Consider the following 27,339-nt stretch of genomic DNA (forward strand, 5'->3'; position numbering starts at 1 on the left):
AATTTTAAAAATCCAAATAGTCATGGAAAAAATGTTGCAGTATTACCCTTTCTCTATACATAACTTATTTTATTTCAAGAGAAAATTGGATCAGTTACTACTCTAAATTGGATCAGAACTACCTTAAAATGGGATACCAAATATACATTACATATATATTTTATCTTGCTCAAGTAGCTTTCAAAAGGAGATGGGGGGAAAGTCACAGTGAAGGGGATCTCTTTAGAAGCACAGGGACTGACCAATCCTTTGGAGAAGTTTTAGATCAAAGCATCAGGCACCTCATTTCCAGTTTTCTGTGCCAAGAGCTCTCTGCAGCACAGCGGGGTAATGTTCACTTCATTTTGAGTCTCTAACCCCTCTGAATAAAAGGTATCAGTGTTACTTAGCTGCGATGCAAATAAATATTCATAACAATGGCACATGCATAGCTAATTGAATAGTTTTTGTTAATATTATACTAGATATTCATGGGCATGTGCCTTTTTCTATAATGAAAATACTGCCTTGGGCTAGCTTTGTTTTTCTTGTCAAGAACAATTTATGTGCTTTCATTGAAATGAATATAAACTCCTTATTCTCATGACAAAATAATTCACCATTAATTTGGGTAAAGATTTTCTTTTTTCCCTTTGTGGTCTATTTTTTTTTAAAAAGAAAACTCTAAATATATCTTGAATTTTTTTTTCAGGCATTATGTCTAATTTCATGACACATAATGTGAATAAATAGTGATTCCTGTGATTATTTGAGGCATGTATATTATGTTTGTGCACATAAGACATTTTGCTTAAAATTAATTTGGAAAGTAGTAATAAAAAATACAGGATTCCCCGTGGATGTTAGGATGGTGATTTGGCTTGTTGGTTTATTTAATCCTCTTACTCATTTAAAAAAAAAAATCTCCCATCTGCTCCTTTTCTGTACTTACTACTCTCTTATAACTTCATTCCTTTTCTAAGGGTGGCTGAGATTCTGATCCTGAAGAGCTTTTCAAAAGGGTTAGGACCTGGGATATCAAAGAGTAAGATAAAGGAAGAATTTACATGTAAAACTGAAAAATTAATATAAAGGGAGATGCTTTCTTACAGTCTGGATCTTTCTGGCTTCCTTAATAAGGTTTTTTTTGGGGGGGGGCAAGGGGGGTGTTGTTTTTTTCTATAACAGATACTAATGCCTATGGCCTTACTTTCACAGACTCTATTTTCTCCTCTTTTACTGACTGTTTACAAATTTATCTAATTTAAATTTCAGTGATATTTCAGCAACAAATGGTGCTAAGCATTGAATTAACTAATCAATTACCATACTTCAATTCAGACAGCAAATTAAGGTTGTCTAGTAAATAGAATATAACTCTTTCCATTAAAAGACTGAACCCGAGGCTATTATACTACCATCAATACTTTTATTACTGGTGATGTAAGGTTTCTTTAGCAGATGACTATGTTGTGATCCATAGTGATGCCCTTTTGATCAAGTGCTGGTGCCCACCATAAACCTAAAGATGGACATGATGCAGTGGAAAAGATAAGGCTTAGAAAAAGTAGGCAATGCTTGACTATTGCTGGAAATAGTGTGTTCAAAAATATAGAGTAAGATTTCTTGCTTTTTAAAATATCTTTAAAAGGTATATGAATGTAGTGTTTGTGAAAGATGTATTTGACAGCCCTGGAGACCAAAGTCTCTACTTCTCTCTCTATATATATATCATAGTTATTTTACAGGCAATCTGTATTTGTAAAGCAATACACACTAATATTTCATCCAATATGGTTGCTGGTAATGCAAATTGATTCATCAGTGTGCCTCCTCTCTGACTTTACTTCTGTGGGTAAGAAGATAATCAGAATACCCATTTAGTCATTGGTCTCTCTGATGAGACTGGAAATGAGGTGATGCTCTTTGTGATTTGAATTGTCCACTAAGAACTGGAGTGAGGCAACCAGATTTGCATAATTGAACAGCCATTGGATAACAACTTCAGGCTGGATATGAACTGGTGCCATAGAACTGACAATTACTAATTGCTCATGGGCTAGTGATAGGTTTAAGGTCCAATATCCAGCATCCTTCAGGCTAGAAAAAGAAGCATTATAAATGGGAAATCTCCAGTGGGACTGTGGAATTCATCCTAGCCCTGGAGTAGCCCTATATATAGATAGATAGATAGATACGGTAATATTCAGACGTAAGTTATATGAAATTCACTTTGAAAGCAAGGAGGACTTTAAAATGCATTACCTATTACTTAGATACTGTCTCTGTTCAAAGTTTCAACACTAATACTTGTGGTTAGCACACAACTCATTGCCATTATTTGTCCAGAACCAGGGTTTGGGTGATCAGTTCCAGAGGTCAGAGCCATAGGCAGTTTGGTCTAAGGGAGTTGAGCCAGAGCCAGGAGCCAGGGTCCAGAGCACAGGGTCAAACTGGACCCAATAGCCAGGAAGCATAGCCAAGAGTCAAGATAGAGACAATAGCCAGGAACCATTGGACAGGGCAAGGAAGCAAGGAGTCTGTCTCCACAGCAGGTCAGGGATCTGTCTAGTTGCACAGACAACTTCCTGGTACTCCCTCCAGGCTTAAATAGTGGGTCTGGGCTAATCAGAGGTCATGGGAGGAGCTGCCAGTCATTTCTAACATGGACGGCACTTCCTGAAATGACTGGTCTCCCAGGGAGTGTGGTGTATTGACCCTCACTCTGCCAAGGCTGCCTGGTGGTGAAGTGGAAGTGCTGCCTGCCTGAGACCCCACAAACCCAGATCCAAGTTTCATGAATCCTCACATCAACTATCTATAACTTTAGCTCCTTGACTTTTTCCTTTACAGGATTACTTTACGTGAAGGTAGTGGAATGCTTAAATAATTATAAAGCTACCTTTTTCTACATATGTGACACCAGTGCACCTTGAGAGGAATGCAGCAAGGACACACATTCTCATCCCAGCTATCATCTAACACATTACAAAGGTTTTTCTCGGCATCTCAATTGTTTTTTTTTTATGAGTAAACAATAAGTTCAGTAGAACTCAGTAAGTGGCACAAATAACTGAGAGATCCACTGAGAATTTTGTGACTTTTCCTAATTAGTAAGCAACACAGGTGTACATTTAATACATCATGATAATACTGTGCTCGACCCCTTCACCTCACCTTTACAGTCCTTTTTTATCCTTCTCCTTCTCTTGTCAGTGACATAGAATCAGGGTATTTTCTTTGCAAAACTTGCCCTGGAGCAGAGGTGGTCACAAACAACATTCAGGCAATCCCCTCTCTCAGGAATCTCAGCCAAAATACCTGTTCCCAGTGAGCAACTCTGCCTCAAGAATTGATTCTAGAAAGCACAAGACAGAACAAACTGAACTCTCGTGTTTGCAACAGGTTCCCCCAAAGATCCTGTGTCAAAAACAAATAATAATACATAATTTTTCAAAGACTGCACTTTGCTGGCATGCTAAAAAAAAGAACTTGTAAGACTATGTGTGATGGCACCATCTGGTGACTCCTGGCATTGGGCGAGAATTTAAAAAGTGCTCCATGTTGGCCTAATTCTGCTCCCACTGAAGTCAATGAGAGTTTGATTTCAGTGGGAGCCAGAGTTAGGCCAATGATGAGCACTTTTTGAAAATCCCACGGTGTGGGTGTGTGTTAATTTGTGATCACCTTTTCTCTTTCTTTGTCTGTTGTACTCACTTCCTGTATTTTGTCTGAGTTAGTGCCCAATCTTACAACTACTTAACCACGTGATTAGATGTATTCAATACTATAGCTGGGCAAAATTTTACAGACTAACAGTTTATTCACTAATAATACAGCTTTGGGTTGAACAAAACTATTCATGAATTGGTGTTAAGTTCAAAGAGTTTCGACTGAACCAAAGAAATCCAAATGTTTTAGTAATGTTGAAATGTTTCACTTTGACCTGAAAAATTTCATTTACATATTCAGGCATTTTGACAAAAGCAAGCAAAGGACGGAGGTGCCGGAATTAGGAGTGCAGGGGTGCTGCAGCACCCCCAGATTTTATGCGGGGCTCTTCTCCAGACCCCGCACATGTGGTCCCAGCTGCTGGCCCACTCCTTGGACTTTGCTCCTAGTTGTGCACGCGGGCTCCCAGCCCCACGCCTGGGCAATGCTTCTGGCCCCCCATGTGGGGTCCTGGCTGCCAACCCGACTCCAGAGGCTTTGCTCCTGGTCCCAGACACAGGCTCCTAGCCCCGTGACCAGCATCCCGACAGTCGGCCCCATGCCCTCCTCCAGCTGTGGCCCCAGCCTCGGCCTCCTTACCTCTGTCTGGTCCCCCACTCCCGGAGACATGGCCCTTCCCCTGTCCCAGCTCTAAGGGGGAGGTGTAGACAGAGGTAAGGGGGCTGGCTTTTAACACCCCTACTATTAAAAGTGCTCCAGCACCGCTGGCAAAGGAGTCACAAAATAGAGGGGAAAGGAAGAGGAGGAGGAAATGCTGCATCCCTTCTAAACTTTAACCCTGGGATTAGGGCACTATCCTGAAATGCGGGAGACTCCGTTTCAAATCCCATCTCCATATTAGGCAGAAAAGGGAATTGAACCCAGGTCTTGCACATCCCAAGGATATTTGAGTTTGGGGGCTTTCTCAATCTCTCCTTTAGAAACTGCTCGACTTTGGAGCAGGGGACTTGAATGTGAGTCGCCCAGATCCTGTGTGAGTGCCCTGACTCCCAGGCTGTATAATCATTCTCACTTTCTTTCCCTGGCCCAATGACTATCAATTGTCATTCATAATGACAGTGAATAATCACTGGGCCAAAGAAAGAGAGTTATATAGAAGCAATAAGCTTAAGGCCCGGTCTACATCTAAAATTTAGGTTTCAGAGTAGCAGCCGTGTTAGTCTGTATTCGCAAAAAGAAAAGAAGGACTTGTGGCACCTTAGAGACTAACCAAGTTATTTGAGCATGAGCTTTCGTGAAGTGAGCTGTAGCTCACGAAAGCTTATGCTCAAATAAGTTGGTTAGTCTCTAAGGTGCCACAAGTCCTCCTTTTCTTTTATCTAAAATTTAGGTCAACCTAGGTACATTGCTCAGGGGTGTGAAAAATTCACAGAGAAAGATAGTTAAGCCAACCTAAGCCCCGGTGTAGACGCTGCTAGATCAATGGAAGAATTCTTTAGTCAACCCTCTTGAAGAGAAATTTTAGTACAGTCCTGGACATGCCCCTTCCGTCACTGTAGTAATGTCTACTCTGCAGTGGCATAGCTGCGGCTGTGCCTCTGTAGGGCTTGTAGTGGAGACATACTCTGGGTAACATGAGACCCGAGTGTGTCACCCTGCTGTGGATTCCTGGGTTCCCAGACTGGGTGAACTGAGAATGACCAAGATTCTACCGCTTAAACATTTAACTCCAAAAATCAGCTTTCAGATTCCTTAACCCAAATATCAGGACCTGCCCATAGCTCTATAAAATAGGAGGGGCTTGGGGTTTGTCATATATAAAATATGTGCACATGTTTCTATGCACTAGTTTATTGTGAAATAAGAAACTTCTCACTATATCCCGATAAGATTTTGCTACATCGTATCTTCTTGTCCAAATTGTACCTGTATTAGCTATTTAAATAATATTTCATATGGGAATGGTAAATATGGTGGAAATGTTTTTACCTGATTTCTCATGCAAGCAAAATTGAGAAATCTCTACATGTAAATATCTCGAATGCTATATTTTTTATGTGAACCAGTAATAGCAGCAGGGGTACCTAAAACAGTTCATTGTGTGATGGGCTTTCCTGAAACAGGGTGTGGGTTGAAATACCAACTCAAGTAATGTCCTTTGCCAGGTATATCACTAACAAAACTGGTATCTTCAATCATTAACCTTATATACAGTGGGACAATTGGAAGGTGTATTCTTGCCCGAGGCCCCTCTCCCACTCCCACTCCCAATCAGCCATACCAGTCAGAAGCAGATATGAAATTGGATAAAGTTCCTGATAGCATGTTAGAATTAAAAGTAAAATCGGCCCATGTTATGTTCCTCTTCACATAAACAAAAAGGCACTTAACTACCAATTAACATGGGTCCTATTAGGAGACTCAGAACTAGATGTACTATATATAAAATAACAGTTTCTCTCTCTCTCTCTCACACACATATACACACCCCACCCCACCCCACCCCTCCATATGGAGAAAGTTCCATTCTTATGGATCATGAGTCTCATGAAACTTAAAACTCCTGGGGCAAGAATCTTGGGCCATATTTTCAAAGGTATTTAGGCACCTAACATTACTGATAGGTAAGGCTAAGATTTTGTCATGATTATTTTTAGTAAAAGTCACGGGCAATAAACAAAAATTCACAGAAGCTGTGACCTGTCTCTGACTTTTGCTGCTGTGGCTCCATGGTTTTCCCTGCTACCGTGGTGGCTGGGAGCTGTGGGGTTCCCCCTCCACCCATAATGGCTGGGAGCTGCAGGGTGACCATATTTCCCAAAGAGAAAATGGGACACTCCCAGCTGCTCATCTGAGGTGTCTCCCTACCCCCTGCTCGAGGCTGTCGCCAAGGAGAGCCCCCTCAGGAGTCCATCACCTGTCGCTGGAACCCTGCCGGGCCCCGCAGGCTGCCAGTTCCGGAGTCCCGCAGCCTTTGGGACTGAAGCAGAGAATGTCGGGGAGGTCTCCAGAAGTCACAGATTCTGTGACTTCCATGACCTCCGTGACATAAATGTTGCCTCACTGACAGGTACCTAGTGAGAGTTTCATAAATGCCTTAAGCAGTTTGGGCAACGAACCCCCATCAAAATCAATAGGAGTTAGGCGCCTAATCTGTTTTGAAAATCCCATTAGGTGCCTATCTGCATCTTTAAGTGCCTAACTATCTTTAAAAATCTTGCCCCTTGTCTTTATACCTGATGGTAAAATGCCTACTTGGTGCTGCATACATAAGGAGTGGTGGATCTGCTAATTTAGCAAAGCAAAAGTACTAGCACATTGGAGAAATAGATTGATGGCCAAAGTAAAGGCTCTACAAGGGAATAACAACGCAGAAGGAGTAATTCCACGGCTACTATGTACAACCCACTAGCCCTTTTTATTTGGCTTTTGTTTTGTTTTTTGCTTCCCCCCTGTAAACAATTACACTTATTTTTTAGGAGTACGTGCTGAAAATTTGGTCTTTCCATTGTTTGTTGCTTCCTGCCTGTGAAGAGATTAATAGCCTTAAGTCCAATTCATCACCTCTGAGTGCATTAAAGTGCTCTATACCATTACACAGTTTAATGGTGTCTTTTATATTCACAATAAGATATTTATAATAAGAGACTTAAACTTTCATGTTTCTTAATTAAAGAGATTTTCTAAACTAGTTGTAACCTGCATTTGGCCTTATGATACCTCCTGGAATAACAATGATCTGCCTGTTAATATGTAAGGGCTCACGACTGATTGTTGCTCCTCTTCTTCTGCATATTAAGTAGCGTTCATTAATTAATATTCAGCTAGCTTGCCTCTTGCACACAGGACATCATCTTTTCACTGGGTTCCCAATAGACAAAAGAATAATTGTAGTTGAATTGAAAAGCCTTGGAGTGGAGTGGTAAAATAACAAACATGAAAAAGTGTGCACAGGCTACAGAATTGTAGGGGGGGGGGGGAGTAAGACAATAAAAATGTGCTTCTACATGGTTTGGGTTGGTTTGGAATATCATCCCACTTTGTATCCCAAAGGTTTATTATTCCTGTGGATGTGTCTTCCATTTGCTCTCTAGGGGCTTGTCTACCTGGTGCCTGGAAGAGAAATACCTAAATTGGTTGTAATTCACACCTACAGATATTTCAGTATGTGTCCACTCTGATTTCAGACTGAGTATCCTATTTTAATACAATTTTATTTAAATAAATTTATGTTGAAATAGGGCACTCTTAATCTCAAATCAGTGTGTCCTCACACACAGTTGCACTGCCATAACTAAAGGTGTGTATTACAACCAATTTAGTTATCTCAAATCCAGTTTGTGTAGACGAGCTCTAAATACCCAGTTCAGCAAAGCACTTAAGTTTGTGCTTAAGTCCAGTTGATTTCAGTGGGACTTAAACATGATCTTAATATTAAATGTGTGCTAAGTGCTTTGCTGAATTGGGGCTTAAACTATTTCTTGAAGAGGCAAAGAATAAAATGCTCTACATGCATTTGCAATTTTCAAATATTTGCTTTGGTAAGAAGAGCGTTCCGGTGATACCCACTGGTTATTTAATTCTAATAATTCCTGAGAAGTTGAAAATAGATACTACTCTGATGATGAGATCCATGTAATGTCCATTAAGTCATTTTCATGTACTAGGCAAAAAGCCTAGATTTTGCTGCACATCCGTAACTTTACGTACATGGATAGTCCTACTGAAGTTGCATTATTAAAATTGTTCTATTGAAAGTAAATGATACAGATAGGACATATCAAAGATGAGTCCACAAAAATAAACAAATAAACAAATCCCCAGATCCAAATATGCTCCAACTTTTGGGGAATTTGAATCCAGATCCACAGTATGCAGCTTGAAGAAAAGGAGTACTTGTGGCACCTTAGAGACTAACCAATTTATTTGAGCAAAAGCTTTTGTGAGCTACAGCTCACTTCATCGGATGCATACTGTGGAAAGTGTAGAAGATCTTTTTATACACACAAAGCATGAAAAAATACCTCACTTTAGATAAGCTATTACCAACAGGAGAGTGGGTTCGTGTGGGGAGGGGGCGGGGGAGGTGGAGAGAAAACCTGGATTTGTGCTGGAAATGGCCCAACTTGATTATCATACACATTGTAAGGAGAGTGATCACTTTAGATAAGCTATTACCAACAGGAGAGTGGGGTAGGGGGAGGTATTTTTTCATGCTTTGTGTGTATAAAAAGATCTTCTACACTTTCCACAGTATGCATCCGATGAAGTGAGCTGTAGCTCACGAAAGCTTATGCTCAAATAAATTGGTTAGTCTCTAAGGTGCCACAAGTCCTCCTTTTCTTTTTGCGAATACAGACTAACACGACTGTTACTCTGAAACCTGTCAGTATGCAGCTTGGACCCCTTATACAATAAGGATGGTGGCCCTCTAGAATTGAAAAGTTTGGGTTTGTGCAGAGTCACACAGAAAGCAGACCTGTTTTGCCACTACAGCTGTTATTTTTTTAAGTTAGCTCGCTATTGTGGAGGAGTTGTTTTTTGTTTGTTCTGCTATTTTTTTCCCAACAGTGTCTCCCTCTGGGACATGTCACTTGAAGCTTATGTTTGTCATGCTTATGGTGCAGGGGAAAAACACACACTAAATTCAGTCTTTAAATTAAGCTGTAACCAAGCTTGTATATTCATTAGAGGAGAAAAATTCTCTTCTGAGAAGTTCAAATTGTTTATTGATTTTCATTTCTGTGTTCAAGTGAAGCTTGAGTAAGTCTGTCTCACTGCAGTCCCTCTGGGGCAGCACCACCAACAAGTGCATCACATTTCAAATCAAGTGAGCAGTTACCAGCAAAAATCTGAGAATTCCTTTAAAACCATATTAATAAACAGTTAGAAGGTGAGAATTCCAGTTCGGTAAAATTGATTCTTTTGCAAGGGGAATAACAAATCTTGAATTGCAAGGACAATATTTGTGAAAAGCCTAAAACTGAAATAGGGTGAGTGGAAAGAGCAGTTAGTGGCATGGACTTGTGGGGAAACTGATACGCTTTTAAAAAATTTTGTAATGTCATAAAAATGATCAGATGTTTCAGGGCTCTTCTGTTGTCATTGCATAGGTTTGTCAACAGGGGAAAATACACACAGTGGGAGCTGCTGACAGTGACATCTTTCTATTCGGTTTCTTTTTAAGAATGTGTTGCAACAAACAGTCATAAGATTATGAAAATAAACAATTTCTGTGCCTTAACATGAAGCCTAATGTCAGCCTTGAAAGTGGACTGAAGCTTAGCTTAACTTTCAGTGCCTTTTACTAGCAATTTAAGTATTACTCTCCTTATTAGAAAGTGTGTTGAGGTGTTAGTTTTTTGTTTCTCAATTTAATAAAATCTCTCAATTTCTACTTAGAAGTCTAATTAAATGAACTTTAATTTATTAAGTACATAGTCAGACTTAGGCAGGGATGGAATTTTCTACCTCTTCTGAGTCCAAGTTTCCATATGCATTGGAAGAACTCTTTAAAAAAATAAACCACATTTGTATGTTTTAGAATTGTCAATGGCCAGAAACTGTTTGTGTCAGGAATGAAAGATAATTCCAGCTATTTCTTAGAAAGATAAGATAGCAAATAGTGTGTTACACTGAACAAAGAGAAATCAAATAAACTAAGGCACACACAGGCTCAGCATACTTTATTTAAACATGTATAGGGAAAAAAAGGGATCGGTGGGAGGGACAAATATATAAAAATGTACCTGAGAAATGAACATATATGTTTTTAAATTCATTAACCCTGATAGAAAAAAACCTTTTATAGAAAAAAGACCAGCATAAGTTGTGCTTCTGCTTTGATGTATCAAATTGCTTGCAAATGCACTGCAATTTCAGCTAGCTGCAGGTAGTTACATGAGCAACTACAATGAATTAGGAATGACCTGGGGGCTCTGTGTACTAAGGTGAATCGGTTTTGGTGTGTATCAGTCCTACAGGCAGTTAGTTAATCAAAAACTTCTCTATGAAGGGAACGGGAGAAATAGTAATAGAAGAATCATAACCTCTGTTCTAAAAAATGTTCATAATAAGTTTATCTTTTTAAACAAAAATATTTTAAAAATATTTTGCATGTGATTCCACAGGCTACAGTATATCACTATCTTTGTTGTTCTTCTGTGCAATGTGTCCCACTGATGTCTCTTTCTGTATATGTTTTAATGCTCATTGAACAGAATGTATTTAACTGTTCCTGCAGCTGTCTGTTTTCTGGTGTTCTGATTTGTCCTCCACTTGTTTTATATGTTTGCAAGTTTTGTACCTTTGAGCTCTGTATGCTCCAATTGGAGCTGAAATGCTTGGTGTTAAACATATTTTTTTCCCCAGTGTCAATTTTCTCTAGGACCCATTTATGCAATTTTTGAGAATCTTGGTTGTAGTGGTACAAAAAGCAATACACAGAGTGCAAATATGGTAATAGGTTTCAAAGTATGGATTGTATGCTCAGATTTTTATAAGTGGTACATATGGTTATTCCATGCTTTTTTCTTTTAAGGGAGGCATTCAGCTTCTGTGCAAACATTTCAGATTTTTGAAATGCTCATTTATATGGATGTCCATAACTATTATCATTACAAATCAGGATCTTTCTGAAAGTCCTACTTAAAAATAATAGATTTAGGAATGAAAAATGAAGTAGGGTTTTAAAAATTTCCTCTGAATGGTATTAAAAAAAAACCCAAACACTATTTTTGAAAAGGCCAAAGGGATGTAGGAGCACAAGCCCCACTGACTATCAACAGTTATGACTTTTAATTCAGTGGGATTTGTGTTCCTGATTCCTTTAAGCATCTTAAAACCCTCTCCCTTAATGTATAATGCACAGGGTTATTTTTGTGTTACTGGAAAGAACCAACTGTGTTCGGCTCTGATTCTGCAAATGTTTAACGTGCCTTAGTAACTTTATTCATGTGTGTGTTTGCAGGTTCAGTTCAATATCATGTGCCTGCTGTATTTGTTAAAACAGATTGCCATATATGCACATCCCTTTGATTTAAATGTTTGTTACATTTTAATTTGACAATTATCATATTAAACCCGTACCTGCAATTGGATCCATATGGATGGGGCTCCCTACATGCAGATGGATCGCCCAGCTTGTGGAGAGTTGCATGATCAGGGCAGGGCCTCGATTTGATTTTTCATTTGTTCTTGTCAAAAATATAAATGGTTTCATAGAAAATAACTCACAGAGAACGTTCCCCCACGTTATTTCACATATTATACCTTATACATTTTAAAAAACAAACACCATATATTTTATGGCCTAATCAAATTTACATATGATTACGTACACCCAGTACTCTTCCTTTCTAATGGGACGCAAGGATGTAGCAGGGCATACTGAGGTGTTCAGTATAAATAACAACATGATCAGGAAGAAGAGTATGGACCAGAGAGGGAGCTTTTCAAGGAGCTAATTTGTAACAGACCAACTCATACTGAATAATATTCTTCACTTTTTTGGAGGCGGGGGCACATCAGAGACTGATCAGGCAAATGGGCAAAGCAAAAGATGAAGAGGAATAGTAATGGTAGAGCAGCGCTATGAAAAGAGAGAGATTACTACTTTCTTTAGCAGACAAAATCAAGCATGGTACTGAGGGTCTGTTAGGATATCTTGCACCAAAACTTCAGCCAGTGTAAATTCTTGTGGCTCCAGTGAAGTCAATGGTACTATGTGGATTTATACCAACTCAGGATCTGGCCCACAACGCCATCATGCTTCGTACATCTGGAGCAAGCTCCCTGAAACTGTCTGCAAAACTAACTCATTATCCTCCTTTAAAACCCTCCTTAAACTCCTTTGTCATGAGGCCTGCTTAAACACTGACAACAGCTAAGCTATTAGTGTGCAGAGACCACAGCACACTACACTGATCATATTGCCTCATTGTTTCCTTGTTACTCCCCTCTTGGTCTGTCTGTATCCATCTGTTATCTCTTGTATTAGGTTGTAAGCTCTTTGGGGCAGGAATTGTCTTTGTGTTTTGTGTTTGGACAGCACCTAGCACAATTGGGGTCCTGGTCCATAATTAGGCTCCTCGGTGATACCATTATTATTTATTTGTATTATTGTATTAATAACTTTGTTATGGCTTGTTTAGTTTTGTTTTTGGCATTAGATCTCTTTGCTGATTTCTTAGAAGCACTAAAGTCTAAGGTTTACAAATGTTATATGATCAGGTTAGAGTCCCCAGTATGAGTGCAACTGGCGCACAGTTTTCAATTTGTTTTTGAAACTTTGCATTCTTGTTTTACGTGCACATATCAACGGCGTTTTGAACAGATTGTGCACAGAGTTTGCAATCTCCTGAACATGTCCCCAAAGAGAATGGAAAATGTATGAATAATTGAAAAGGTCCCTCCAGATTTAAAAATGGCTTTTCTCTTTACTCTGATTAATACACTCAAGGCTTTCTCCAGCCACAGTTTTCCATGGCATCCTGGGCTTTGCCTGCTTGCTGCTGAGCACAGTTCTGGAGGCAAGCTGGCCTACTGCAGAAAGAAAATTCCTTGGCGTTGCACAGCTGTTTGGGAAGTAGACAGCTCATTTAAATGAGGTCACTGACATAGGCATTAACTCATCCCACTCCCTGGAATAACTCACCCCTTGCAGGTCTATGGATGGAGAGGGACCTGGCCTGGCTAGTTCTGTTCTGTTAAGCAATTATAAACATTTGGGAGGATGAGGGCTCTTCCATTCCAGATTGCTGAGGGAAGGGAGGGGAATATCCCCCAGTTGCTGGGGATGTTGTTGGCCTCACCATTCATTATTGTTGTGGGATACCCCCTCAGTGAAAGTGGACGGCTTTCTCATGATCTCTCTGTCAATTTCTGGCCTTAGCATTCATGTGTTACCATTGTTTGGCTGCTTCCAAAATCCCAGAAAGTCCTAGAGCATCTGGTCCATGGGCCAGCTGCCATGGATGCTAATTTGTGCTGGAGAGAGCCCCAAATCCAATTATTGCTGCTTAAGGACAGATTTTTTTCCCCTCCATTGTTACTAAATCCTGGTGCATTTTGGATTCATCGGGGAAAAATTTCACTAATAACCTTGATATTATATCATTCTTTGTCCCATACCTCTCAACCTTCAAACATGCCAATGTGTGACATAAACCATCCCGTATGTTTGTGACAAATGACGATGATCTGGAACACCTGGGTTTTGCTACAATTTTTTTGCTACAATTGACAGATTATAATGTTTTTAATAATTGACGGATTCTAATGGTTTCTGTTTTTAACTTTTTTATTGTTAATGTAACCCATTAGAATCTGTTTATTTATTTATTTTAATTAACAGGTTGAGTTTTCATCTCCTTGACGGGAGATGTTTGAGTGAATATTTTAAAGAAAAAAGACAATCCTATAATATCAGTGCTTAATTAAAATGCAGAGAACGAAGGTGGGCAATGGGAAGGTTCTTTTAGCAACTGCCCTCTAGTCTCTGCCTTTTAATAAACAACATCCTACATCTCCTTTCCAAAAAAAACATCTTAACCTTTCTGTCCCTCATCAGCTAACATATCATCTTTGGCTGCCCTTCATTAGGAAAAGTTCTGGTTTGGGTGTGAGGGGGGGAGGGTGTTTAGCATATTTAACCTCCTCTCCCAAAATGAATCAGCTTGATTGTTTCTGGTCTGTTTTTCTTTCTGTTCCACAGAAATTACTTCTATGTGTGATCACCTGTCTCCTTCTCAAGTAACTCTGGTCCATTCTCTTGACTCATCTTCATACTCCTCATTGAACTCAGTACTGCATTTGTTAATATCAAGACATAAGTTTCTCCCTGTGCACCATTGCACAATTCCCTAGTGCGTTATAGAATTTCCCACCTACGCGCACACTTTTACTCCAACCCTGTCTGTACCAATGATTCAATTCATTCCCTTATTCAAATGTGACTTATCTTTATTTGTGTCTCTCCACAGTACTCTTCCACCACCCTCAGGGAAGAGGCTTCCTCCTCCTTTGTGCCTGACTGAATTCCAGGCCTTATCTCAGATCATAAAGTATAGATTGGTCTTCCAATTCCTAACTCATCCTGTCTAATAAAAGAATCAAACTCGTGCCCTTAGATCTTTCTAACTTCCCATGTTTTCCTCCAAGCTGTATTCTTCTTTACCATACCTTACTATATGTGTACAGGTTGATACAGGTAGCTCACACACATGAACGAGATTTTTACAGCTGTCTAGGCGATGTAGACACATACCCTTCCATTCATTTTAATCCTCTAGACTGCTTTGAAAATCCCAGCCTATGTCTTTTACTTTGTACAACATAAGCTGCAACATAGAACTTTCCTGTGATCGCTTTTTATCAACAACGTTTTACCAACATGGAAATTGTGATGTATATCATGCATCATGAATAGCTGTCCCTGCAGCAAATTCACACGTTAAGGTTTATCACCATACAAGCACCATTACTCAAGGGCTTACTGGTCATTCAAAAGAGCCGCTTTGTTTGCAAACTTATCAGTCATAAATTATGTCCATCCTGCACTAACAGAAGTAGTGTTATTGGGCCTGATACACACGACAGCTTTTTCAGTGGAGTTACTCCTGATTCACATCAGTGTAAATCAGAGCAGAATCAGGCTCCTTGTGTGATGTGCTTAAGGAAATCTTGTAGTCACTGGGAGCTTTTCTGTTGATTCAAACAGGACCAGGATTTCCCCCTATCTTGTATCTCTTTTAAAGATGATTACAAGGATGTTTGTCTCAGCATCAAATTCACTTTAGACTAGATAAAATGGGCAATGACTTCAGTATATGCTCCTGGTTCCCAAGCAAGCATATTTCTGTACTTAACATCTGAGACTTGTGAGTATTGTGGATATAAAACTTCTTCTCATTCAATTAGTTCACAAACTACTATTTTTATTAGTGTGAAAACCTGCCATATGCTTTTTATAGTGAGCATACTAATCTGAAAGCTGACCTTCACAGTACTGTCACTGGTTATGCGCAAAGCTGACTTTGTGGGGAGCATTTTCACTGATGGTATCAAAAGCCTTCAATAATTAACATAACTATCACATATATGCATTTTTTTCTTTAGTTGTAATAAAAGAAGTTTCCTCCAGAGCAAACAGAGAAAAAAAATTAATTGATCTGACACTGGTGCTATGAAGATGGACTTTAAGGAATCCTGTTTAAAAACAATACAAATTAAAGGAATTTGGGTGCGCCAAATAATTAAAATGGGTATTTAACCAAGCAAATGCAGCCATATCCCTCCCTGTCCTGCTTTATGTAGACTTGTAAATGTTAAATGTTTTTCAATGTGTATGGCGCTACAAGGATTTAATTTCAGAATTTGGAAGAACAGCAGGATTAATCTCAAACTTCCTGTTTTCACTAGTGGGATATGAAGACACAGTTGAAAACCTGTAGCTTTATACTGAATGAGATGGGGAATCTGGGTGTGTAAGAGAGAGTGAGACTATGCTTACGCTTGGAGCTAGGGGCGTGACGCCCAGCTCACGTAGACATACTTGTGCTAGCTCTCACCGAGTTAGCACACTACAAATAATAGTGTAGCCATGGTAGCACAGGCTGTGTCGAGTGGCAGCCCAGGCTAGCTGCCCCAAATAGAAACCCACTGGGACCCTGGGGGTACGTCCTCAGAGTGGCTAGCTCATTCCATTGCCCATGCTACTGTGGTTACCAAAGCCCTTACAACTCCCGGAGGCTAAGTCCCTTAGCTCGAACTGGTAGAGGCCTGAATTTTTGAAAACGAAGGTCCTAGGTTCTATTGATTAATGCTGCATGTATGCAACTTGTCTGGAAGTCATGTTGTTTGTGCCTAGGGAGTTAGAGACATTTGTGCTTTATAATTTCATTAATTTGACCCTCTTTCTTTGCACCTAGCTATCAGGAGAGTTTTTCAAATGCTGCAAAACCTTTTCCCAACATCAGAGCAAGTTGATAGTTTACTTTCTGAGTCCTAGATAGTATCAAAGGCAACTCCAAACTTGATCTTGTGAATTGCTGATTGCCCTCAATTCCTGTTGAAATAAATGGGTCCGCTCTTGTGAGCAAGGGTTAAGCCTTAAATAGACAATCTGTCCCAATCCTCTTCATCTCTACTCCAGTCCACCAGCTCAAAAAAGGAACTATGGAGGGAGCCAAACAATATACTCTAACAATAACAATGTCCTCCTCTATTAAATGAATAAATAAAACGAGACAGGAGTATGAAACAAAATAACTTCTCTGTGATCCCATTAAAGGCACAGAGGAGAAGACAAACATTTCAGGGGAGGAAAGGTTTTCCCCCTGCCGTAAAGGCCACAATAAATATGTTTGTTGAAGAGAAATAAATGTGAGGAGGAGACATACATACTTGATGTTAAAGAAAGCCTGTTCATGTTTAATTCTTTGGAAAAATTGTTCAAGAGCTGTTCATCCATGTTAAAAGATATTACCCCTGTAATACTACCAAGGATAGCAAGAACTATGGGGGTCAACTAAATAAGCACTGGTCACTCGTGTTTAAGTGCCTCAAGGGCAGCTATAATTTACAGACCCAATTTTGCCAACACATCAACAACATTTTTTTTAAAGAAACAGGCCAGATCCTCAGCTGAGGTAAATTGGCCTGGGTACATTAAAGTCAATGGAGCTATACCAGTTGGCACCAGCTGAGGATCTGGCCCAAAGTGCATATCTTTGGACATTTGGGCCACTTTCACACCTTTAACTTTATCTTCTAACTTGTGGATTTACATACCCCAGTATTTTTAATATGCAAATTTTAACAATCAGGATGCAGAGTTAGCTTAATTTGAATAAGAGTGTACTGGCACTTTTTTTATTCAAACTGTGTGAAAATCTGAAATACACAGGAGGGTCAGCAAGGGCAGGACAGATCCCTTAGTCTACAGCAGGATTTATTGTGATTAGGCAAGCTTTATGCCAATCACAATTATTATCATGGAAGTGGACTGGTATTTCAGATCAGGGAGCCAATTTAGAAAGGAGATTTGACCAGATGGATGTGAACGTAATAGATCTGTATTTTTATAAAAAAGGCCACACTGACCTCATGACAAGGTTTCTTTTTTTTAAGTGAAGATTGATTTCATGATAAAACACCACGTGCAGGCTATGTAATTTACAGGGCCCAGCAAAAGAAACAGGAGTTCCAGTAAATATATGGTATGGGGAGAAACAGGGAGATGTTGGCTGAAATGGCAGAGTCCAGACTCTGAAATGGTAAACTTAGTTCTGAGGCAGGGCTAAGTTTGTTCTTAAAAACCTCCAGTGATGGAGATTCCATAAACTTCGTAGGTAATTTGTTTCAGTGCTTAACTACCCTGACAGTTAGGAAGTTTTTCCTAATGTCCAAACTAAATCTCTTTTGCTACAAATTAAGTCCATTACTTCTTTTTCTAATCTCAGTGGACACGGAGGCCAATTTATCACCCTCCTCTTTGTAACAACCTTTTACATAATTGAAGACTATTTTATCTCCCCATCCCCAACCTTCTCTTCTCCAGACTAAACAAACCTAATTTTTTTTCAGTATTTCCTTGTAGGTCATATTTTCTAGACCCTTAATCATTTTTGTTGCTCTCCTCTGGACTTTATCCAATTTCTCCATCTTTTTCCTAAGTGTGGTGCCCACAATGGACATAATGCTTCAGTTAAGAAGAACTACTTCTCATATCTTGCTTTCAACAGTCCTTCTAATACATCACAGATGTTCACCTTTTTTTGCTACAATATTACATGGATGACTCATATTTAATTGGTGATCCACTGTAATCCCCAGATCCTTTCCTGCATAATCCTTTCTAGGAAGTCATTGATCAAGACTTCCCAGACCTGCATGATCAAGAAACATAAAACATAACTGTGTATAATACAGATGGACCTGAGCTTCAAAACTTGTCTTTTGAAAACCTCAGCTGTTGGGGTTGTTGAGATCTGATATTTGCTTTCACCTATTATGGGGAGGGAGGCCAGTTGTTAAAGCTGGGCCCTGATCTGGCTTTATGACTCTGAATGCCATCGAAGATAAGGGAAATTTCCAGGATTTTGATTTTGAATTCTCTCTCTAACATTAGTCTGTAGATGTATCTATATATTTGCTGTCTACCCTCATATACCTTGTGTGTGTGTACACACGTGCACTGAAACTTTTGTTTATGTTAGTGATCAACCGAGGGACCAGCAAAAATCAGTGGCCTAATACAAATGAGTCCTTACATTAAAACAAATTGCAGTGGAAATCTTGGGAGTGCATTCAAGTGGTCATTTTAAATAGATTGCAGATGAGAGGTGTCCCTTAGATTTCAGTGTGTACATGTATCTCACATCTTGCATACTCCAGGTCTTAGCCTGTTTGCGATGAAAACGGTCACAAAGTACACATAGTCTAGAAAGAATAAAATTTAAAAACCTGACTAGTTTTTATTGCAGCATATTGCACAATTCTTGTGAAATGAAAAACAAACTCAATGAGATGATAGTTATCAAATGGAATGGGCTGTATTCTGAGGTTCTTATTCAATTTTTACTTTGGCAAACCCCTATTGAGTTCAATGGGAGTTCGCTTGAGAAAGAACTTTAGGATTTGGCCCATTGTTAGGCTTGAAAGAATATACACTGTTTATCAGAAAAGGAAAAAAGTCCTAAAAGCATAGACCCCCCCCTCCAACTTCCCATCTGTGCAGTAATATCTCAGAGGAAAAAGGGGGTGCTAACTGGATTCCAGAGATTTGTCACCGATCATTTCATTAAGATAGCAGAGTCTTCCTCCCCCCTGAACAGGCATTGGGATTTACGTACAAACACTACACCTCAATTTCTTCCCATCTCTACTGCCAGGCACCTGGGAATCCTGAGTATCTGTAATGCCCCTTCTCTGCTTTCTGGCTGTGCAACTCCAAGTGAGCCAAGTTGATGGGGGTATCTTTAATTAGCAGCTGCCCCATGGAACATAATTTAAGGGGTATCTCTCCACCATAGCATTGTGAGCAGTTCGAAAAACTAACAACCTAAGGCCTTTTTTCCTGCTGGGTGCAGATTATGTGTGCCCAACAATCCCCCAACTTGCCTACACATTCTGCCAACTCCCTTTCCCTTGTAGATCCGGAGAGCACTCTCCATAGAGTCTGGACACAGAGTTCTGCCACAAAAACAGCTGACTCTTTCCTTCTGTGCGGGGGGAGTGTGATCTGTGCATGGAGGGTCTGCTCCATACACAGACTGGGGTCACTGCAAGTGCAAGTGTCTGAACAAATCTAGTAAATAAAATGTAAAAAATCTCCAGATCCTGTATAACAGCCAGTAATGGCAATAAAGGTTTCACATTATCTACCTTGTCCACATTTCCTCCAGGATCAATACAGCTAAGCACATCTTCCGCATGCTTCCATAAGGAGACAAATATAAAACTTACTTTCATCAAGTGAATTTTAGATATCAGCTTTAAAGGGGGCGGGGGGGGGGGAGCGGAGGTGAGTGGAAAAAAATATCAATACCATGTTAGAATTACATTATTTGGAACAAGGATGAATGTGATGGTGCAAAGTCAAAAGGATTTACTCAGCAACTTTCCATCTGTGATAAATGATATTTGCTAAAATATGGCTTGTGCAGTGTGTTTTACTAACTTGTAACTTCTTTCAATTGGATATTATGAAAGTGTCACAATGTTGGACTAACCTGACTGGCTCTATGGAGGGGGAATATTAATACCTGATATGAGAATGCTTTCACATCAGCAAACTTCAGGTCAAATTTTAGTCTTCTGAAGAGTCCTTTGCAAAACCTTGCAGATTTTGGGTGATCTTGATGGATAACCAGAACAATAGAATTTCTGTCAGACTCTAGCGATGGTCCTGCAGAGGTACAGGGCTGGGACTCAGGTGATGTGTTCTTTTCTGGCCTCTGCCTGTGTGACCTTCAGCAGTCACTTAGGGGGAGATTTCAAAAACACAAAGAGCAGTTAGGTGCCTAGCTCCCAATCACATCTTTTTGGAAATCACTCCCTTTATCTCTCTGTGCTTTAATTTTCCTATCTGTAAGATGGGGATAATAGTACTTCTCTGCCTCACAGAGGTGTAGTGAGGATAAATGCATTAATGTTTGTGAGATATTACAGTGGTGGGAGCCATATAAGTACCTAGATAGCTCTTGCTTTGAGCTTTTGGGTTGATGTGTATACAATGCACTGTGGACAGGTTCCTGACCCACATTTTTACCAAACACAGTCAAGGGTAGATTGTGCCTATTAAGCACTGCCTTGTGTAAGGGGTGATGAGTAGCTGCACCAGCCGAGCAGGAGCCCTGGGGAGGAAGCCTGACTCAGAGTCACGGTGTCTCCCTTGCTCCAAGGGAGTAGTAATTTGCTCCACCCCCTCACCCAGGTGTAGTATACTGCTCCCCACACTTATGCAGTCTCGGCTCTACTGACTGGGCACCATCCCATCCCTGCCCATTTGCTCACAGGGGCAGCCATGATCTGGTCCTTAGTGTTTCCCCAAAAGAGAGATCAATGGAGACATATGCACTTTTGTGTTTATCCAGTACCTTGTTCTGGCTGCCCCGTCTAGAATGTTTCAGAGTCATCCTTTCATTGGCTAGAACCCCAACCATTGTAATAAATGTGATGTGCATTACAAGGCAAATGCATAATCTGTAGGTGTGGAGGCCCCCTTTGCACAGCTTAATTGATGTGGTTGTGCAGTGCAAGGTGTGGCTTGGTGTGTGGGTGAGTGGCAGAGGCACATATCCCTTCAGAAATGCAAAGCCCTCTCCTAGAGAGAGTTCGTCATGGTAGAGTGAGTGATGGGCAGGTATGATGAGAGGAGAAGGCCCAAAGGGCTACTTCATGCATCGTCTTGTTCTTCCTCCCACCTCCACCCCCATATGGGGCCCTTGTTAGAAGTACACCGGACTATATCAGCCATTCAATCAAACTGAAATACAGTATTTGGGAATACATTTTCACTCTATTTAGCAAGCTCTATGTCCAAATTATTATGCCATATCCTACGTTCTTATATGCAGATCTGAGAGGAGAATCTGACCCCTAGCCATGGTCTATACTACAAACTTATGTCCGTATAATTACGTCGCTCAGGAGTGTGGAAAATCCACACTCCTGAGTGACGTAGTTATACCGACCTAATTCCCAGTGTAGACAGTGCGAGGTGGGGGAAGTGAAGGATCTATGCTGATGGGAGAAGCTCTCTCCCAGGCATAGGTAATGCTCCAGCTGCACTGTAACAATAGGCAACCCATCAGTTACCGTCACACCAAAATGTTTTAGTGATCAACAAAATTTTAATTCACAGTCCCACACTGACACACTCTTGTTGTTTTTAGGTATTTATTATTCTTGATATTCTTATTGTTGTATTTTATTTGTTGTCTAGAGAACAGTATGACATTTCAATAGAGAAATAAGATAGCAACTAATGGTAGAGCTGGTTGAAAATGGGAGTTTCCATCCCACTAGAAATTGCAATATTTCAAAATTTGCTTTCATTCCAAATTGGAATGAAAACTTAAAATACAATTTTTTTTCATGGAATGGAAAGATCTGAAAAACTATGATTCAGACTCAATTAAAACATCATTTTGATGATAGGCTAATGTTAGAGCTGAAGAAGGGCTGTGACTTTCTTCACGGGAGTACAGAAAACGTTCTAATGGTCCATTAGTTTTGATTGTCCAGTCTCCAGTTAGCAACTCATTTTCCCACAAACCCCATAAAATGACCTGACTTTTCTGTTTGCAATACACAAATGTTAAGGAAATCATGTTGAGTTTATTTCACATCTTAAACCTATAACTGCCAAGGGCAGATGTAAAATGCAACTCAGAGTATTTTATACGCTGTGGAATATACAAATTGCTGGAAAATTACAGGTGCAGATACTTAGACTCTCTAGGACTCTCGACATGTCATTCTGCAAATTTCACAACACAGGTGGCCTTTTTATATTTATGGATGACCTACAGTTTATGATTATATGACAATGGAATTCAGCTTAGAATAATGAAAAATTGTAAATTAGCAGAAGAAAATCATTTGTGAGCAATAGTGTTTTTGTCTTTTTAACCACAAGTATAAATATATCTTATTTCATGGGGGGAAGTGACTATTTTTATTATTTATTTATGAAAATAGATGTGTGGACTTCTAGAATAAATTCTAGCATTTAGAAACAGCACATGAAGTAATAAGAGACAAATTCAGAGTGGAAACAAGGTGTACATTTTTAATAGTGAAAGTAAGATGGAAAATATCATATTGCCTCTATATAAATCCCTGCTATGCCCAAATCTTGAATACTGCACGCAGGTTTGGTCATCCCATCTCAAAAAAGGATATATTGGAATAGGAAAAGGTTCAGAAAAGGGCAACAAAAATTATTAGGGATATGGAATAGCTTCCACATAAGGAGAGTCAGTCTGGAGCTTTTCAGCTTGGAAAAGAGATGACTAAGGGGGGATATGATAGAGGTCTATAAAATCATGACTGGAGTGGAGAAAGTAAAAAAGGAAGTGTAATATACTCCTTCTCAGAACACAAGAACTAGGGGTCACCAAATAAAATTAATAGGCAGCAGGTTTAAAACAAACAAAAGGAAGTATTTCTTCACACAATGCACAGTCAATCTGTGGAACTCCTTGCCAGACGATGTTGTGAAGGCCAAGACAGTAACAGGGTTCAAAAAATAACTAGATAAATTCATGGAGGAAAGGTCCATCAATAGCTATTACCAGGATGTGCCGGGATGGTGTTCCTGTTTGCCAGAAGCTGGGAATGGGCAATGGGATGGGTCACTCGATTATTACCTGTTCTGTTCATTCCCTGTGAAACACCTGGCATTGACCACTGTCAGAAGACAGGATACTGGGATAGATGGACCATTGGTCTGACCCAGTATGGCTGTTCTTATATTCTTAAGTTATCCATTGCAGCAGTTTACCAAGCGTCATGGTGAATACTCCATCACTGACAGTTTTTTAAATCAAGATCGGATGCTTTTCTGAAAGATACATGCTCTAGGAATTTTTTCAGGGAAGTTCTATGGTCTGTGTTACAGGAGGTCAGACTCGATGACTATCGTGGTCCCTTCTGGCCTTGGAATCTATGAATCTCTTATGCCAAAGGAGGTTAAAACTTAGAGTGAGTTTCAGAGTCTGCTCCTGCCCTTCACATTAAGTAGTATCTTACTCCAGGAATAATCCCATTCTAGACTGTAAACTCTTTGAATCAGAGACTGCCACTTTATCTGTATTTGTACAGCACCTAGCCGTATTTATTTCAATATTTATTGAAATAAAAATGTTCATTAATAATTATTTGCAGGAATACTCATGGAATAAAGTACTACTCAGTAGTGCTGGTCAAGAATTTTTTGATGAAACTTTTTTTGTTGGAAAATGCTGATTCATTGAATGCAAAATATTTTGTGGGTAAAGGTTGATTTTAACTAATATCTCCTTTTAAAAAAATTAGAAAAACATTTTGAAATTGTCAAAACATCCTTTTTAGAGGTCTGAAGTGTCTTTACATTTCAAAATTTAAGTTAATTTACAGGAAAAAAGAGTCATAACAAAAACTTTTGATTGACCTGAACCAAACTTTTTTGAGGGGTTCAGTTCACAGAAAATTTTGAGATATCAACTTTTCATCTCAATTTGGACTGAGAAAATGTTTTGAATCTCAAAACTATTTGCAGGATGGGAAAAACATTTCCAACCCAGCAATACATACTCAGCATGAATAAATGTGGCAGAATGAAGCCCAAATGGAAGTGAACAGATAATATATTGATTTTTATGCAGAAATCTTTTGACTGTCTCTTTTGCCTTTTGGAGGAATGCATTGTTAGGGTCCTTTAAAAAGGGGACAAGCAAACCAGGTCTTGAGGTCTTCTTTGATGCAGCTTGCTGAAGATGACTTTATAAAGCCAGAAAGTAGAAAGCCATTTTAAAGTGATTTGCGAGAAGGATGTGTACCTCCACAGAGAAACCTTCACTTGGGTCATTTGGAGTTCTGTCTCTTCCCTGGAAGCAGCTAGTCAAAACTGTCTGTATGCAACAGAAAGATAAAAATTTCAATTAGGTTGAGTGCTGTCATAAGCAGACTACATGAGAAGGCTTGAGATAATATGCATTACATATTGATGCCTATCAGCACTGAGAACACAGCCATGTTTTATTCCATGCCCCTTTTGTACGTTTGGCAGCAGTGGCACCCAATAAAGGCCTAATCATATTAATTTATGCCCCTATCAATTATGCATTCAGATTCCCCCGATAGCTTGTCAGTTTTTATTCACTATTTTCTGAAAAATACGCCTATTACAGTTACTGAGCAAATAGGAGGACTGTCAAAAACTGAGATTTAAAGAATATTACTTAAAAGGGGTGGGTTTCTTTAATTTATAAATCTTGTATTATGTGTCATGCATTTGTTAGTTTTAAAACAGGTGACAGTGCGGGGACAGATGTCACACTAAGGACTTTCTGGAGATGAGGAGAGAAGTCTGCTTTCAAGAAAAGTTGAATAAAGTGGTGCTTTTTAAAGCAAAGTGCGATCTCTGGTCTGCAGATGTAGTAAAAATGTATCAGCTTTGTTATTTTAATGTGAATTTGAATGTGTGGCTCTCAAATGATGTGCATCAATGAAGTATTTTTTAAAAAGTAATCATTTTCAGTTCATAAACTGATCTTTTTTGTGTGTGAGAAACTGTTATATACTATAACTAGTCACTAAATTCAGGGTCCTCCTTGAGTGTTGGTATAGGTAGTAAACAGAACGTGTGTATAGAAGGACTGTGTGAAGTGCATGAAATTGCACTCTTTACTACCTTGTAGTGGGCACCTTGTCTCCTGTACTGTACAAGTCATTTACAAATATCCAAATGGCACTGAATGCTGAGTGGCCAATCCTTGCATACCCTGTTCATCTATAACTCTCGTTCAAGTCAACAGGGCCATTGAGTTTTGATGTGAGTTTTGACGTGCAAGGAATGCAGGGTCAGGCCCTTCACACATGGTGCGGTGCTATAATGTGCCTGATCCTTCTGCAACTGAAGTCAATGACAAAGGTCTACATTTTTAAAAATGGTCGCTGATTTTAAGTGCCTCGGTTTTTGGGTATCTCAAGATTGGCACCCAAAATAGGTAGTAACTTTTCTGAAAATTTGACCTTGCTTCCCCATTGGCTGACCAAGGTCAGACCCTATGTGTCATTTCAGTTTACATAATTTAGGAAGGCTTATTATGTTCTATTTTATCAACACAAAGTCAAGCACTTTGACTTCAGGAAAGTTACATCCTCCAAATATATTATACTAAATTATCCATATGTATGAAACTAATTAAATTTACAGGACTAGATTTAACCCTGGGTTATGAGGAGTCCTGAAGCCCAACCCAGGGAGCAGGACACCTGTTGGCATAAAATCTGTGCAGAAGGGCCTTGTGACAGCACCAAGCAAATATAACCTCTCTGTGTGCCTACACCTGGTGCAGTGCTGGCCAGAAAGGGGGTGTATGGTTTGTTTGTGTTTTTTTTACATCGCTTCTTTGAAAGGGATTTAAGTTTATCTCCAAAATACAGAGGCACCTTCTGGAACAGACCCCATGATCTTTTGAGAAAGATAAGGTGGGTGAGGTAATATCTTTTATTGGACCCACTTCCAATATTATCTCACCCACCTTGTCTCTCTAGTATCCTTGGACCGGCATGGATACAACTACACTGCATACACTCATGACTGTTAGGACACTGGAAGTGTATTTTTGTGCTTGCTAAAATTAATATCCAAGGAAAAAATGGGTCTTGGCACTAAAAGTCACATGTTGTTTACTCATTTTTTCCATACTCTTTATACATGTTATTTGTAGTATTGTTCTTTACACCACTTTCTACTCCCACCAATCAATCCAAAATGCTGGTGCCAAGAACATCTTCCTTTCCCACCACCCTGACCATCTCTCCCACACTCCCTGCCTGCTTGAATTGCTACAATAGCTCCCCCCTCTTCTTCTCCATTAAGTTCAGGCTTCTCCTTTCCATATTTAAAGCACTCTGGCCCTGCTCTCAGATCGTCCTATACCACTTCACACTCCCTGTGTTTCCACACTCCTCTCCTGACAGTTTCCTTGAGGGAAAATACTTCTGTCCTTACTTGGGGCCCCTTGCCTCCTTAGGTGGAAAAACTCAGAGGAGGGAGTTAAGGGAGAAGGGAACTCAGTTACGAAAACCTTGCTGAGTTTTCTTATGAGATGTTTCATGGGTGGGTGAGGTTTGCTTATCTTGGAACAGATAATAGGGTCAGCCCAGAAACCCAGATTCACAGATCCTGGGCCATTAGTGGGAGACCTAGACTAGCTACACAGAGGCACAGGGCTTCTCACAGTCTCTTTGTCCCCTGTAGGTCCTGTTTCTGTTCCCTGATGGTATGAGTTCAATGTAGCTATGCTGACATGGTGTCTGCAGCTAGTGGCTTTTTAGAGGGGTTCCCAGCCTCAGGAGTGGGGGATATGGGAAGATAATTCATCCTGTGGCTGTTTTATCTTTCTAGGCAAAATTCAGCAGGACCCATGTCCCCTCCCACACCCTGCCTCCTCCTTGTGTGCTGAGCCTCAG

At 39.7% G+C, this 27,339-nt stretch overlaps 1 long non-coding RNA gene across 1 annotated transcript in view; it reads right to left on the reverse strand.

Annotated features, from left to right (window-relative positions):
• Positions 1-22,921: 22,921 nt before the first annotated feature.
• Positions 22,922-27,339, reverse strand: part of LOC125633636 (uncharacterized) — a 45,121-nt gene continuing 40,703 nt past the window's right edge. Inside the window, exon 4 of the long non-coding RNA XR_007355676.2 lies at positions 22,922-24,770. This is a non-coding gene — a long non-coding RNA (uncharacterized LOC125633636). The remainder of the gene's footprint in view (positions 24,771-27,339) is intronic.

This window comes from Caretta caretta, chromosome 3 (genome assembly GCF_965140235.1).
Source record: "Caretta caretta isolate rCarCar2 chromosome 3, rCarCar1.hap1, whole genome shotgun sequence".
NCBI classification, from domain to species: Eukaryota; Metazoa; Chordata; order Testudines; family Cheloniidae; genus Caretta; species Caretta caretta.